This window comes from Chiloscyllium plagiosum, unplaced genomic scaffold, assembly GCF_037043375.1.
Source record: "Chiloscyllium plagiosum isolate Xiang-an unplaced genomic scaffold, Cpla_swu_hap1 HiC_scaffold_17, whole genome shotgun sequence".
Lineage (NCBI taxonomy): Eukaryota > Metazoa > Chordata > Chondrichthyes > Orectolobiformes > Hemiscylliidae > Chiloscyllium > Chiloscyllium plagiosum.
Window position 1 is genome coordinate 40,771,693 of NW_028270155.1, and position 15,096 is coordinate 40,786,788.

At 39.8% G+C, this 15,096-nt stretch overlaps 1 protein-coding gene across 1 annotated transcript in view; it reads right to left on the reverse strand.

Moving 5' to 3' along the window:
- Positions 1–15,096, reverse strand: part of LOC122558381 (ninjurin-1-like) — a 41,736-nt gene that overhangs the window by 12,600 nt on the left and 14,040 nt on the right. The window lies entirely within an intron of this gene.

The window sequence follows — 15,096 nt, forward strand, 5'->3', positions numbered from 1 at the left end:
GTAAGTGACAGGCAGTATGAATTCTGAAGATAGCAGATGTTTCCCTAGAGCTTATTTGCTGGTGTAATATAACACCAGGGCATTACTTTTTGTGCACCTGAAGAATTTAGAACTGCTCTTGATGAACTTTCTGGGTCAGACAAATATAATATGTGTGATATCTCCTGATCTATTCTAGTGTAGTCACCACTTGAGGAGGTGGGAGGAAAGGCAAATGGAGTGGATATTAATTGGTGTTATGATATGATTTGTGGCTTAAATCACCAGGCTGTTTCTCCAACCATGTATGTGTTGTTCCTCCACTAAATAAGTGAAAGTTTAATAATACATCTTAAGGTTTTGATTTGTCAATTAAACTCTGCTGAACTTTCTGATTACCAAACAACACTAGACACACATTCCATATAAGCGAAGGTTGCACCCAGGATTACTGAAAGTCTTGCGATGGGATAAATGATCCATGATTTTAGTGCTATTATCACCTTATTTAACAATATGCATGCATCCTGTGCCACTCAAGATTCCATCAGATGTACACACCCTGAGTCCACTGATAACCACAGAGAGTTACGAACACAGCCAGCCCATCATGCAAACCAGCCTTCCATTCATTGACTCCATCCATATTTCCCACTGCCTCGGGAAAGCAACCAACATAATCAAAGACCCCTCCCACCCCAGTTAAATTCTCTTCAACCCACTTCTATCAGATTGAAGATATAAAAGTGTGTATACATGTATGAATAAATTCAAGAACAGCTTCTTATCTGCTGTTATCAGACTTCTGAAGGGACCTCACAAGTTTTAAATTTAATGTTGATCTTGAACTCTAAGCACCTTCTCTGCAGCCGTAACATTATATTTTTCACTCTGTTTTATTATCTTAATGCACTTTGCATGTATGATGTACCTATATGACTGCATACAAAACAAAACTTTTTACTGTACCTAGATGTATGTGACAATAGCAAATCAAATCAAAAATATTTGTACAGAACGGTGATTCCAATCAACTTGTTAAATATGACCAGTCTTACATTTAGTGCTTTTCCACTGCAAGTAAGAAACCATTCCATCGTTCAATAATTTTATTCTTTATTGAAAGAAATTTTTTTTACAGAATTATAAAATTACAAAAGAGATAGTATAACAATCTTATGGTACAACAATAACAACAATATACTAACTACTACTCTACAAAACAAATATAAAATGCCAAAAGAAAAAAAAACCTTCCTATACTACAATTCAATAAATAATTAGATATAATAAGTTAAATTAAGTTAGGTTGAATTGAGCCAAACTGACTTAACTTACAACACACAGTGCCACCCCACCAAAGCTCCCATCAACAGGAGCATCAGTTAACATACCCGTATTTATTCGGGATTCTTCCTTTCAGGGTCCCCGGCCCACCAGATACAGTCCTCATGGCTATACAAAGGCCCTAATAAGTCTGGCTGACAAGTCTGTGTCGACGTGATTAAGAAAGGGCTGCCACGTCTTATAAAGAAGTTTCATTTTCTGGTGCACCATACTTGTAAGGAAGTCTAGGGGAACATGCTCCATCACTAACCTGTGCCACCCTGAAAGGCCCGGCGTTTTTTCTGAGACCCAGCTCATCAGAATGTTCTTCCTCGTACAATATGTAAGAACATTAAATAGTTTCTTCCCATGTTCTTCTAGAGAAGGCAGATTTGGCAATCCCAGAAGGAGGGATACTGGATTTGCCTTAACCTCAGTCCCCAAGACCTCCTCCAACACATTTGCTATGTGCCCCAATATCTACGAATCTTATGGCACAACCACAAACAGTGTGTGAGTACCAATGTCTGTTTTACATTTAGGGCACTTTGGAGATGCTCCTTTTTTGAATTTTGCTAGCCACTCTGGGGTCAGATGGGCCCTGCGGAAAACCTTTAGTTGTATGGTCTGCATTGTATTACAAATCAAATTCTTTTTCACATTCTCCTAGATATCCTCCCATCCTCTGACGAAACTTCTGCTCCCAATTCTTGATTCCAGAGTCTGTAAAGCCTTTCAATATCTTCTGAGCACCCCTTCCCTGTAAATGATAGAGGGTACTAATCGAGAGAGTGCCAGTGGACAGAAACACTCTTCTCTCCACATCTGACTTATAGGGATGAACCAATAGCATAGTTCTTTTCTGTATAAAGTTTTTGATCTGAGTGTAGTGGAAGAGGTTTATGACTCATCTGATCACAAAATATCATGACCTCTCCCTCAAATAGGTCTCCCAAATGGGACGCTCCCTTGACTCCAATAACTTAAAGCCGGAATCCATTGATCCTGGGCTAAATCCTGGTATTCCTACTATGTGGGTGAGCAAGGAGGTCTTATGTAAATTACCCTTGCTCTATCGCATCATTGTCCACACTTTGACCGTGTTAATGATGATTGGATTTTTACAATACTCTGTGACAGTTCCCATTCTGTCCATAAATAGCAAATTAATAAGGGGACATTTTGCCTGGGAGGCCTCAATATCAAGCCATATTGACCTCGGATCTGGACAAGCCCAATCAATCATATAGATAAGACAAGAAAGAACTTATTTGAATATCTCTTGAAGTCTGGGAGGTCTTACCCCCTACATCCCCTATGGAAGCTGCAGCTTAGCAAACTTAATAAGAAGGCGTCTGTGATACCAAATGAAAGACCCAAGCCCACAATCAAGTCTCTGCAGCACTTGCCTAGGTAGCACCAGAGGGAGCATTCGCATGGGGAGGAAGAACATTCATTTTGATCAGAGCTATTCGAGCCAACCAGGATATTGGTAGCACCTCCTGACACTTGAAGGCCTTGTCTTATCTTCTTAGCTTTGAAAGGCAGGGTGAATGAAAATACCTAAATATAGGAAATGTCCCTGTGACCACCTAAAAGGAAATCAAGTTCCATCTTTAAGATCAGGTACACTCATAAGAACCCCCACGGACATGGCCTCCAATTTCATAAAATTAATATTATACTCCAAAAAAGAGCCAAATAAATTTGTATTTTATATTAAATGGGGCACAGACATTGTCAGGTTAGCCAGAAAGAGGAGGACATCATCTGCATAGAGAGTGATTTTATGCTCTCCTATACCCACTTCTGGGGTAACTATTTAGGGGTCCTTCCAAATAGTCTCTGCCAATGGCTCAATCTCTAAAGTAAACAGCAGTGAAGAAAGGGGGCACCCTTGTCGGCTGCCTCTACCAATACTAAAATTATCTGATTTTATGCCATTCGTGAGAACCACTGCCATGGGGTTGCTAAACAACCCACCTAGCGAAGACTATCCCAAGACCAAACCATTCCAAGATATAAAAACGATATGGCCATTCCACCAGATCAAACACTTTTTCTGCATCTAAGGAGACTACCAAGCCATGGATTGATCTTTGCTGGCACGCCTGGACCATATTCAACACTCCTCTGATGTTGTGACCCTTAATAAAACCTGTCTGGTCCTCCTTTACAATAGAGGGCAATACCTTCTCCAGCCTCAACACTCACATTTTAGACAAAATTTTAAAATCCACATTTAGGAGTGAGATGGGTTTGCACAAGGCGCAGTCCTCAGGATCTTTCCCTCTCAAGAATAAGGAAAATATTAGCTTCTCTGAGAGAGGGTGGGAGGCAATCCTGACTATACGAATGGTTATAATATGCCCAACATTGGCTTGGCCAACATGTTTATAAACTCCTTATAAAACTCACTCGGGAATCCATCTGGGCCAGGCACTTTGCCACTTTGGAGCTGTCTTGCCACCATTTGTGTTGTCAGAGGGGCATTCAAAAGGGAGGCCTGCTCCAAAGTTATACCTGGAAGATCCATGTTCTCAAAAAAAGACTTCATCCTCACCAACCTATCCTCACAGCCCTCTGACCTGTATAATTCTGCATATAAATTCCTAAATGCTGCATTGATCTTTTTGGACTCACGAATGGGAGTACCAGCACCTTCTCTAATAGAGATGATAGATTGAGGAGCGCTCTTCTTTCTGACCAGATATACCAAGTATTAACCTGGCTTATCCCTGTGTTCAAATAGTCTTTGCCTCACAAAGAAGACCTCTCTGTTCACTGCCTGGGTGAGCACAGAGTTCAGAGCAGCCCGAAGAGCTGTAATCCACTGTAACTTGGTTACAGATGGTCTGTCAAAATATGCCATCTCGGCTGCCTGCAACCAGGCCTCAAGTATACATTGTTGCTCTCCCCTCTGTCTCTTCCAGATCTCTGAGTGCGAGATAATTATACCCCTTCAGTAAGCTTTGGCAGTCTCCCAGAGCACCAATGGGTTACTGGTCGTAAGCGAATTAATTTCCAGAAGGTCTTAAACTCCCTTCTGAAATACTCAATGAACTTACTGTCTTTCAAGAGAAAAGGATCCATGTGCCAATGCCGTGTACCTGTCCTGTTACCTCTGATCTTAACCTCCAAATACATTGCCGTATGGTCCAAAATGGCTATATTCCCAATCTTACAGGTTAGTACCGAATCCAAAATATGTCAGCAGGGCAAAAAATATATTTATTCTTGTGTGGCACTTGTGGAGATTGGAGAAGAAGGTAAAATCCCTTCTTTTAGGGTGAAGGCATCTCTAAACATCCACCAACCATTTCGATTGTGGGGAGATGCCCAAAAGACCCCTTTGCATCCTATCCACCTTGGGATCCATAAGATGGTTAAAGTCTCCCCCTACAATCGTGTGGCACAGTCCAAGAGCCATCAGCTTGTAAAGTGCATCAGTTAAAAATTTGAGGAGGTGTGCCAGGGATCAGTAGATATTCAAAATGCCATACTCCTCCCTATGTATTAGGGCTTTGAGGATTGCAAATCGTCCATGCTTGTCCTTAATTTTGTCTATCAACTGGAATGGTAGATTCTTCTGTATTAGTATAGCCACTCCTCTGCCTTTGGAACTAAAAGATGAGAAGAATACCCAGCTGAGCCCTCCTTGCTGTATCTTTAGATGCTCTTTATCATCTAAGTGAGTTTCTTGTAGCAGAGCAATATCGACCCTCTCCTTTCTGAGATTCAACAGCACTTTCTTTCTTTTAACTGGTGAGTGACTCCCCTTTATGTTCCAGATGTACCATCTAAATGAACAACTCGTCATAACCATCCATAGTGGCCCGTGACTCCTCAAGAGGAAGAACTTTACTTATAATGCACTCAGTGAAGACAAGAAAAGATTCATAAAATCTAAAAAATACAACTACAAACACTATCAAAGCAAAAATTATAATAAATAATCCTAAAATAAACAAAAGACAAATAACTGGAGACTTACCCCCTTGCCCACAAGGGGCACATGCCCTACTCACTAACACCTCCATGGCTCCTTCTGACTGAAGCTGTGCTCCAACCCCAGGCAAAACAGAAACAAAGAAAACATATATTTCATGCACATGGAACTTAAAAGTGGGCATCCAATCCATCCTACTCATACATTGTAGTCAATAAAGTAAATCACCACCCCAACTGAAAAAAAACCAAGGACTAGCAAAAATAACAAGAAAGAGAAAGAAGAAACAACCCCACACATTACAGGAGCAAAGCCAGGCGCACAAAGTAAACAACAGATAGAACAAAGGAAACACTTAGTTATTGTAACACATAATATTTGATCCAACTACATTGTATTTGACCCAACCAGTCTATTTTATAGCATGTAGGAAATCCTTTGTCCTGTCTGCTGAATCAAAATTATGCACGGACCCTCCATGGCTGAAGCTCAACATTGCCGGGTACATTATAGAATATTGAATGTTCAAGTCTCTCAGTCTCTTCTTTACTTCATCATTAGATTTCCTCTTTCAGATCACAGCCCCAGAAAAGTCTTGCAAAAACATGATTTTCAACTCCTTGTAGATCAGGGCCTGTGGATCTTTCCGCAGTGTTCTGGAAGCTTCCATAACCATTTGTTTGTCTCTGTAACATTGAAATTGAGCTATGACCAAGTGGGGGTGCTGGTCTGATCTGGGCCTGTGCACCGTGACCTGGTGAGCCTGCTCCACTCACATCCTACCTGATTCGGCTCCGAGTCACAGGAGCTGTGGGAGCCATTTCTCCAGGAAGCTGACTAGCTGATCATCTTCCTCTTGTTCTGGCAACCCGATAATGCAGATATTCTTTCTCTAATCTCGATTTTTGAGGTTGTCAACCTGCTCGATTAAGGCCCACACCTGTTTCCCAAGGGCCTAAATCTGCCCCATCGAGGATTCCACCTCAGTTGCCAACACTGCGGTTCACTCCTCCACCCCATCCACAAGCTGCCCAAGATGTTGGATCTCCTGCTCATACTTTTGTAGCATGGCTGAGATTGGCTCCAGTCTGGGCCAGGACTCCCCTACTGCTCATTCAATCTTCTCTCAGAGTTTGACAAACTCCGACACCAAACTCTGCTGCTCAGGTAAGTTCAAAGGCGTCTCCGCGGGAATTGGCACTTAGGCCACGGATGTGCCCGTTACTGGAGGGGAGTACCCTGCATGTTGCGATCCACGCAGTCCCTTTCCTTTGGTCATCTTCTCTGAATGTTAAATGTGATATTTAAAAATTCTGGGGTCTTTATACTGCCGTTTATTATAACAATGAGTAGTTAAGGAAGGGTGAAAACACTACTTTGCCTGGATTGTGGAGCAGAGCTCAGCAAGGCAGACCTGTTAGATTGCCACCATCTTAAATCTGTACCCCCCCATAATATTTAAAGAAAAAACAATTTTCACATTTAGTTTCAAATGATGCAACCCCACTCTCTTCTTGAGTACCAAAACTAGGATCAAGCTTTGTGCAATGTGTTCATTGTCTTTAATCTGGATGTCCTAAAGACTTATCAATACTTTCGGAAAGCTATCAGCACTGGGAAAGGGGAACAAGAGGACTTAGTGTTTTTTTTAGAAATGGGGAATAGGTTTTCAGCATTTCATCTAGCTCTTCATTTCTGTAACGTTTGTGTCAATCTTTTTCTCTCAATTAGTAACTGCTGAAGGATTAACAAGTGGCTGTAGCATTTCTGCACATGACTTCCTTGTGGTGTGATTAAATCACTCTGTCACGTTTCTGAAATGACTTGTCAGGTTATGTCCAGGAACACACATCATTTTGAGAACTTCAGGAACTGTCCTTATCAAAGTAAAGTATCCTTAGTTTATTCGTTTCCCAGCTGTCACAGTATATTTAATATCAAAACAGTTACTGACTCAGTAAATTCTTAAGCAGCAAATTGAGTTGATACTTTACAGGATATAGATGCTATCATGAGCCCTGCTGTACGCATAACTAACCAATAATCTGCACTTCTTCCAGGCAACACCAATTGAAAGAACTTTGTGTAAAGGGTGCCCTAATGAAATAATTGTAAGAGATCAAATAATTGCTTACCTGTGACAAATCCTGCTTATTTCCATTGCCTGAATGGATTTAGTCAGAGCTGTAGCCCTGATAACAAAGATTTAATCCTGACAGGTTTGAGCGTATATTTACAATGTTGCAAAGCTTATAGTCTGCAGTCCCGATTCTCTCACATTCAGAATTGCTAATTTCTTTCATAGCAGACTTCACATTCTGAATGAACAAGATTATAATTTCACTGTCCATTGTTTTATCAATAGGGTTAGAGTGTGCAAAAGCAAGGAAGTAATGTAACATGTAGAAAACACTGGTTTGACTTCCAGTGGCATATGGTCTTCATATGGAAAGTTGTGGAAGCATTAGATAAAGTGCAGAGAACATTATGAAAATGTTTCAGGGATGAGAAATTATCGTGTAATTTAGATAGATTAAAGAAGTTAGGAAAGTTCAGTTTGGAGAAGAGAAGGTTAAGAAGAGATTTCAAAAAGGTGTTAAAATTCACCACAGGTGCGACCAAAATAGATTTGAGGTAATTGGCAAATGAAGCCACAGTGACATGATAAAATACCTTTTCATATGGTGAATGGTTAGGGCCTAGAATGCAAGACTTGCGAGTATGGTGGAGGTTAGTTTGGTAAAGGAATTCAAGATGGAGTTGGTTTGTTGGTTGGAGAGGAAGAATGTGTATATCTTTCTGGTCCAGTAATGGAGAAGGTAAGGGAGTAAATTGTTCTTTCAGATATCCATATTGTGATGTTAAGTTGTTTCTTAAGAATGATGTTATATATATGAAAGATCTCCTGACACCATTCCCAAAATTACTTTATCCATTTTCAATTATTTCCCCTTTGTTCTCTGCCTGCCGTTTAGTTTAAAGTGATATTCCAAATTATTACCTCTCATATATATGTAAGACCATGTCTCAGATATCACTTCTTTCAGGTTGAGAAACTCAAGTCCTTTTTCATCTTTTCTTTAAATACAGATCCCAAATGCTAAAAACTAAGCTTCTAGCTTTTGTCTATATACCATATTTTCAGCGCTCGAATGTCTCCTTTGTTTCTCAGCAAACAGACTTTAATACACTGCTGATGATCCACAGCATTGTACAGTCTGATCACAACTCCTTCTGATTTGTATTCAATGTTTTGGCTTGGTAATTTAATACTCTATTAACATTCTTGTTTCTTTCCTGCATTGGTTGGACACAGAGTTTTAATTCTGATATGATTTCCAGATTACTTTCAATCTCATTCTTGACTATTTGAAGCATAACTTATTTGTCTTCCCTACATGCAGTACTCTCAATTTGCCTGTGCTCTGTAAGAGACTTAGTACCTAAAAGGATGAAGTGACACTGCAAGATTAAGCTTTGCCCATTAGACTAAAAAAGGATTGTACTTGGATGGAGCTAGCAGGTTTCAATGTTATTGTTCTAAGAGCGAAGTTCTATGTAGCTAAACAAATAATATATAGTTACTCTTAAATCTAGTCTGAGGTCTCAGTAGATACCACATTAATTCAGATGCAATGTAACTAAATACAATCTAATTAATGATTAACAATTAAGTATGGTGCAATAAAGCTATTCTGCTCAATAAGACTGAGTCTCTTTTCTGAATTTGTATCAACATTCTTTCCACTTGGTATCAGTAACTTAGACTGAGACCAATAAGAAGGATTGGTGGCAGGTGATCAATTCAAAGCATTTCTGATAGTACCATTGGATGTGATAATAACAGATCACTTGACTTAGAAATATATGCACAGCATTTCTGTGCTGACAGGCCAACGTCCAGGAACTCCCTCATGAATTGCATTTTGGGTCTACCTACACCAAGTGGACTGCAGTGGTTTAAGAGGATAGCTCATCAGCACCATCTCAAGGGCAACTTGGGATGGGGAATGAATTTTGGCCCAGCCAGTGATGTCCACATCTTGTGAATAAATAAATAAAAAAAGCTGACATTGTGGCAGCAAGTGGGCATCACTGTCTCATATAATATGCAAGTAGTTGGGATCTTCTACAAAAGCCACAGCCATCTGAGGAGAAGAAAAGAGATTAGACAACCTTGGCTGACAAAGGAAGTCAGGAAATGTATTAAAGAAAAAGAGAGATCCTATAAAGTGGCTAAGAACAGTGGGAAATCAGAAGATTGGGAAGGATACAAAAGCAAACAGAGGATAACAAAGAGTGTAATAAGAAATGAGAGGATCAAATATGAAGGTAGGCTAGCCAGTAATATTAGAAATAATAGTAAAAGTTTCTTTCAGTACATAAGAAACAAACGACAGGCAAAAGTAGACATTGGGCCACTTCAAACTGATGCAGGAAGCCTAGTGATGGGAGATAAGGAAATAGCAGGAGAACTTAACAAGTACTTTGCGTCAGTTTTCACAGTGGAAGACATGAGTAATATCCCAAAAATTAAAGGGTGTCACGGGGCTGAGTTGAGTATGGTTGCCATTACGAAAGAGATAGTGCTAGAAAAGTTAAAAAGTCTTAAAATTGATAAATCTCCTGGCCCCGATGGGATACACCCTAGAGTTCTGAGAGAGGTGGCTGAGGAAATAGCAGAGGCATTGGTTGAGATCTTTCAAGAGTCACTGGAGTCAGGAAAGGTCCCGGATGATTGGAAGATGGCTGTTGTAACCCCCTTGTTCAAGAAAGGATCAAGGCAAAAGATGGAAAATTATAGGCCAATCAGCTTAACCTCGGTTGTTGGTAAAATTCTAGAATCCATCATTAAGGATGAGGTTTCTAAATTCTTGGAAGAGCAGAGTCTGATTAGAACAAGTCAACATGGATTTAGTAAAGGGAGGTCATGCCTGACAAACCTGTTGGAATTTTTTTAAGGTAACAAGTAGGTTAGACCAGGGAAACCCAGTGGATGTGGTCTATGTAGACTTTCAAAAGGCCTTTGATAAGGTGCCACACGGGAGGCTGCTGAGCAAGGTGAGGGCCCATGGTGTTCGAGGTGAGCTGCTGGGATGGATTGAGGATTGGCTGTCTGACAGAAGGCAGAGAGTTGGGATAAAAGGTTCTTTTTCAGAATGGCAGCCGGTGACGAGCGGTGTCCCGCAGAGTTCGGTGCTGGGGCCACAGCTGTTCGCATTATATATTAATGATTTGGATGAGGGAACCGGGGGCATTCTAGCGAAGTTTGCCGATGATACGAAGTTAGGTGGACAGGCAGATAGTACTGAGGAAGTGGGGAGGCTACAGAAGGATCTAGACAGGTTGGGAGAGTGGTCGAAGAAATGGCTGATGGAATTTAACGTGAGCAAGTGCGAGGTCTTGCACTTTGGCAAAAAGAATAAAAGCATAGACTACTTTCTAAATGGTGAGAAAATTAATAAAGCCAAAGCACAAAGGGATCTGGGAGTGCTAGTCGAGGATTCTCTAAAGGTAAACATGCAGGTTGAGTCCGTGATTAAGAAAGCGAATGCAATGTTGTCTCTTATCTCAAGAGGGTTGGAATATAAAAGCAGAGATGTACTACTAAGACTTTATAAAGCTCTGGTTAGGCCCCATTTGGAGTACTGTGTCCAGTTTTGGTCCCCACACCTCAGGAAGGACATACTGGCACTGGAACGTGTCCAGCGGAGATTCACACGGATGATCCCTGGAATGACAGGTCTAACATATGAGGAACGGCTGAGGATACTGGGATTGTATTCGTTGGAGTTTAGAAGATTAAGGGGAGACTTAATAGAGACGTACAAAATAATACATGGCTTGGAAAAGGTGGATGCTAGGAAATTGTTTCCGTTAGACGAGGAGACTAGGACCCGTGGACACAGCCTTAGAATTAGAGGGGGTCATTTCAGAACAGAAATGCGGAGACATTTCTTCAGCCAGAGAGTGGTGGGCCTGTGGAATTCATTGCCACGGAGTGCAGTGGAAGCCGGGAGGCTAAATGTCTTCAAAGCCGAGATTGATAGATTCTTGTTGTCTAGAGGAATTAAGGGCTACGGGGAGAACGCTGGTAAGTGGAGCTGAAATGCGCATCAGCCATGATTGAATGGCGGAGTGGACTCGATGGGCCAAATGGCCTTACTTCCGCTCCTATGTCTTATGGTCTTATTTCGAGTAAGAAAATTGTGACTATATCTTTAAATATTCACCAGCTGAGAAGCACATAGAACCAGTCTGTATCAGTGAAGGCCCTACCCAATAGCTAAGAAGGGTATTGAAGCAATATCAGGACCAAGCCTGCCATTAAAAGCTCAAAGCAGCTGGAAAGTGAAAACTGCTGAAAAACCTGTGAAGAGTACACAAAGTCTTATCAAAGTTAGAAAGAGAAAACTCCAAATCATAAATCCAGGCCAAATTGGTCAATTTTGCAAAAGTATTTGCCTCTTCAACAAAGAGTTAAAATTCTTACGTTAAAGGATGAATTCTAGGCTGAGAAACTAAAAGAATGCTTAAATTGGTATATTTAGTAAATGAGTATTGTTATAAATATTTGACCATGTCAGGAGAAAAAAGAGGGAAAATAGACTTCGAAAAGAAAATTCTTTAAGAAGGTCATTTGACTGAGAATGCAGTTCAATTAGTCAAGGTGAAAAAGTCCAAAGCAGAAGAAGAATTTACAAAAAATCATGCTTTTGAAGTAAAGATTAATCGTACAACACAAATTGTCTTGGAGATGCAAAAATAGCGCAATACCATTCTTTTCAACATTAAAAGACACCAATGTCACAGAAAAGAAGCAAAAAGCACAAATTCTCAATGCTTTTAAAAAGAGTGTAAAACCCAGTCAAAAGAAGGGAAAATGATGGCAATTTACAGTTTTGTCCTCTGTCATGGGAAAATTAAAAATACAGCATTTTTTTCATTTAAAGTACTTCAATTTGAAATTTTTTTTGAGCCAAAGTAAGAGGCTAATTCTGGAACAATTAGACTTTTTTACATTAACCTGCAGAAATTAAAAAATGTTTCTGAAAAGGAAAATAAGATATAAGTAAAAACATGTTCTTTAAAACAACAAAGCTTTTTCATGATCAAGAATTATTAACAATTCAAGTTCATTATCCTGAAATTATAAAAAATATAATGTTGAAGAGGAAGCTCTCAGTTACATGGGCCTATGAGAGACTTCCAGATTTCATACTTGGTCCTATAGTTCTTACAGAGACTGATCCTAAAATATTGGTCTCACAGTAAGATAAAAAAACAATGACAAGAATACAACCATAGATACAATGGTTTCATACTCATCTGATGAGATTTGCATTTAAGACCAAATATATTTAAGGATATTTTTAGATATCAGTAGGTATCCCCTTGAGAGAGTCACTTGCCAGCGAATTCTTTATCAGCTGGTCAAACTCAGTTCATAGATTCAAGCAACACAAATATAATGGCCAGCAATACAAATAAGGCTTAATCTCATTAAAGGCTAACAGGAAAAGGGTCCTAATGTCTCACCATACATCACTACTTTATTGAAGGCTGGTCGGTAAAGAAATCTGATGGCAGAATTATAAAACTTTATTTCGAACATAGGAAATATTTCACAATGGTTGAAAACCTTTTTTCAATGATAGAATAGTTATCCCTCCTAGACAAGAGACATCCAGGACACTTGGGTTTCACCAAATGTTGAGCCACAGCTGACGTCCCAATATGATAGCCACAAATCATGAAACAGATCGGACATTTTATAACAGACGTGAAAGAAGAGACCATTGATTTTTTTTACTACTGTTCCTACTAGATCCTGGGAATGTGCAGGGACTGACCTGTTTGTGTTTGAAGGCTCTTATCTTCTAATGGCCGACAATCTCTCTCAATGGATCCAAGTAAAGAGATTATACCGACATGGAATAATGCAATTCATGGAGTCCTAGTTGCTGTTATCCAATAATGGACCACAATTTGCCAAAGAAATTTTCAAGAACTTTGTGACAATTTTAGAGTTCCAAAACAACACTTGTTCACGGTGATATCTTCAGTGAGATAACAAAACTAAATGTGGAGTCCAGTCAAAAGCCACCTTTTGACTCGACTCCACATTTAGTTTTGTTATCTTTGGATGTTGTGATGGAGTCAAAAGCCACCTTTTGACTCCATCACAACTTCACTAAACTAACATCTCATTGCACTCCAAAGTAATTTTTCACCAGTGGGACAACTGATGAGAAAAAAAATCCTTACTATTGTTTCAAAATGGTCAATGCCACAAATGAGGCCCATTGATTTTAAAAAATGCTGTCACAAAGAGCATAAATTATGTCATGAATAACTAGCTAATGATACCAGATGGTTTTGTATCAGTCCATTGCCATGACAGGAACAAGGTCAAATGGTGTGGATCAAATAAATCAATAGGAATGGTACTGTTATAAAACATGCTCCAAATTAACAATGATTGTACCTCATTAACAGATCAGAAGGAATAGTGTGTTGAATTTGCAGACATCTTACCTTACTAAAGCATCATGACCCATTAGGAATAAATGCAATGAACTTAATGAGTGATATCAAGAGCCTGATCAGCTGCAATCAATGTCAACAGGAGGTCAACAACTACATCAGCTATCTTCAAATGATCGAAAAACAAATTCTCCCATTCCAAAGCACTGCTCGACCAGAAAGGATAGTAAAAAACTGGAAGTAAAAGAATTTATAAATTCAGAGACTGAGGGAGAGACGGGGTAGTGGTAATCCTATCTGACAAACCTGTTTTACTTATTAGAAACAATTGCATAAAGAATTTAACAACCAGCCAAAGAACTTGTGGGAAGGTGTTGAATGAGACAGCTAGTACATGACATCACAAGATAAGCCTATACTAAACAAGATATAAAAGATTGTTCCTGGGAGAAGTTAACCACTTTCTATTGTAGTGCTAAGTTTCATGCCGCTAAATACTAATGTGTACTTACTCTTAAAGCCTAGCCTGAAGACTCACAAGAGACTACCATGGCAATTGTTGTCAATGTCTTACAAATTGTCCTCATATTCTTCCACAAAACTCTGGGATAAATATAATCCATCACTGCGATTTATTTGTTTGAAGCCTTTTTAGTTGTCTAGGACTTCTATCTCACTTGTATAATGTTTTGCATTTTGGCTTTGCACTTATTTTAAAATGTCAAAAAAGTCTAGTAGTCAAAGAAAGAACTTACTTTATTCTTTCATATTTTCAGGGCATGATAAATAATTTAAAAGTGCAGTCACTGTAATGTAGTAAACATGGCAACCAAGGTGGACATTGCAACATTTCACAAAAGCAGTGACATTAATGCCCACATAGCCTGATTTTTATTGTATGGATCAAAGATTAGATTACTTACAGTGTGGAAACAGGCCCTTCGGCCCAACAAGTCCACACTGACCCTCCGAAGAGCAACCCACCTCCCCTACACCTAACACTACGGGCAATTTAGCATAGCCAATTCACCTAACCTGTGGGAGGAAACATCTTTATACTGTGGGAGGAAACCGGAGCACCCAGAGCAAACCCACGCAGACACGGGGAGAGTGTGCAAACTCCACACAGACAATTGCCTGAGGTGGGATTTGAACCCAGGTTTCTGGTGCTGTGAGGCAGCAGTGCTAACCACTGTGCCACCGTGCTGCCCAGAATTTCATCTCAATTACTTGCTTGACCCACATGCTAACTTTAGTGCACAAGGACTCCCAGATCCCTCCATGCTCGTTTTTTTTTAGATTAGATTAGATTCCCTACAGTGTGGAAACAGGCCCTTTGCTCCAACAAGTCCACA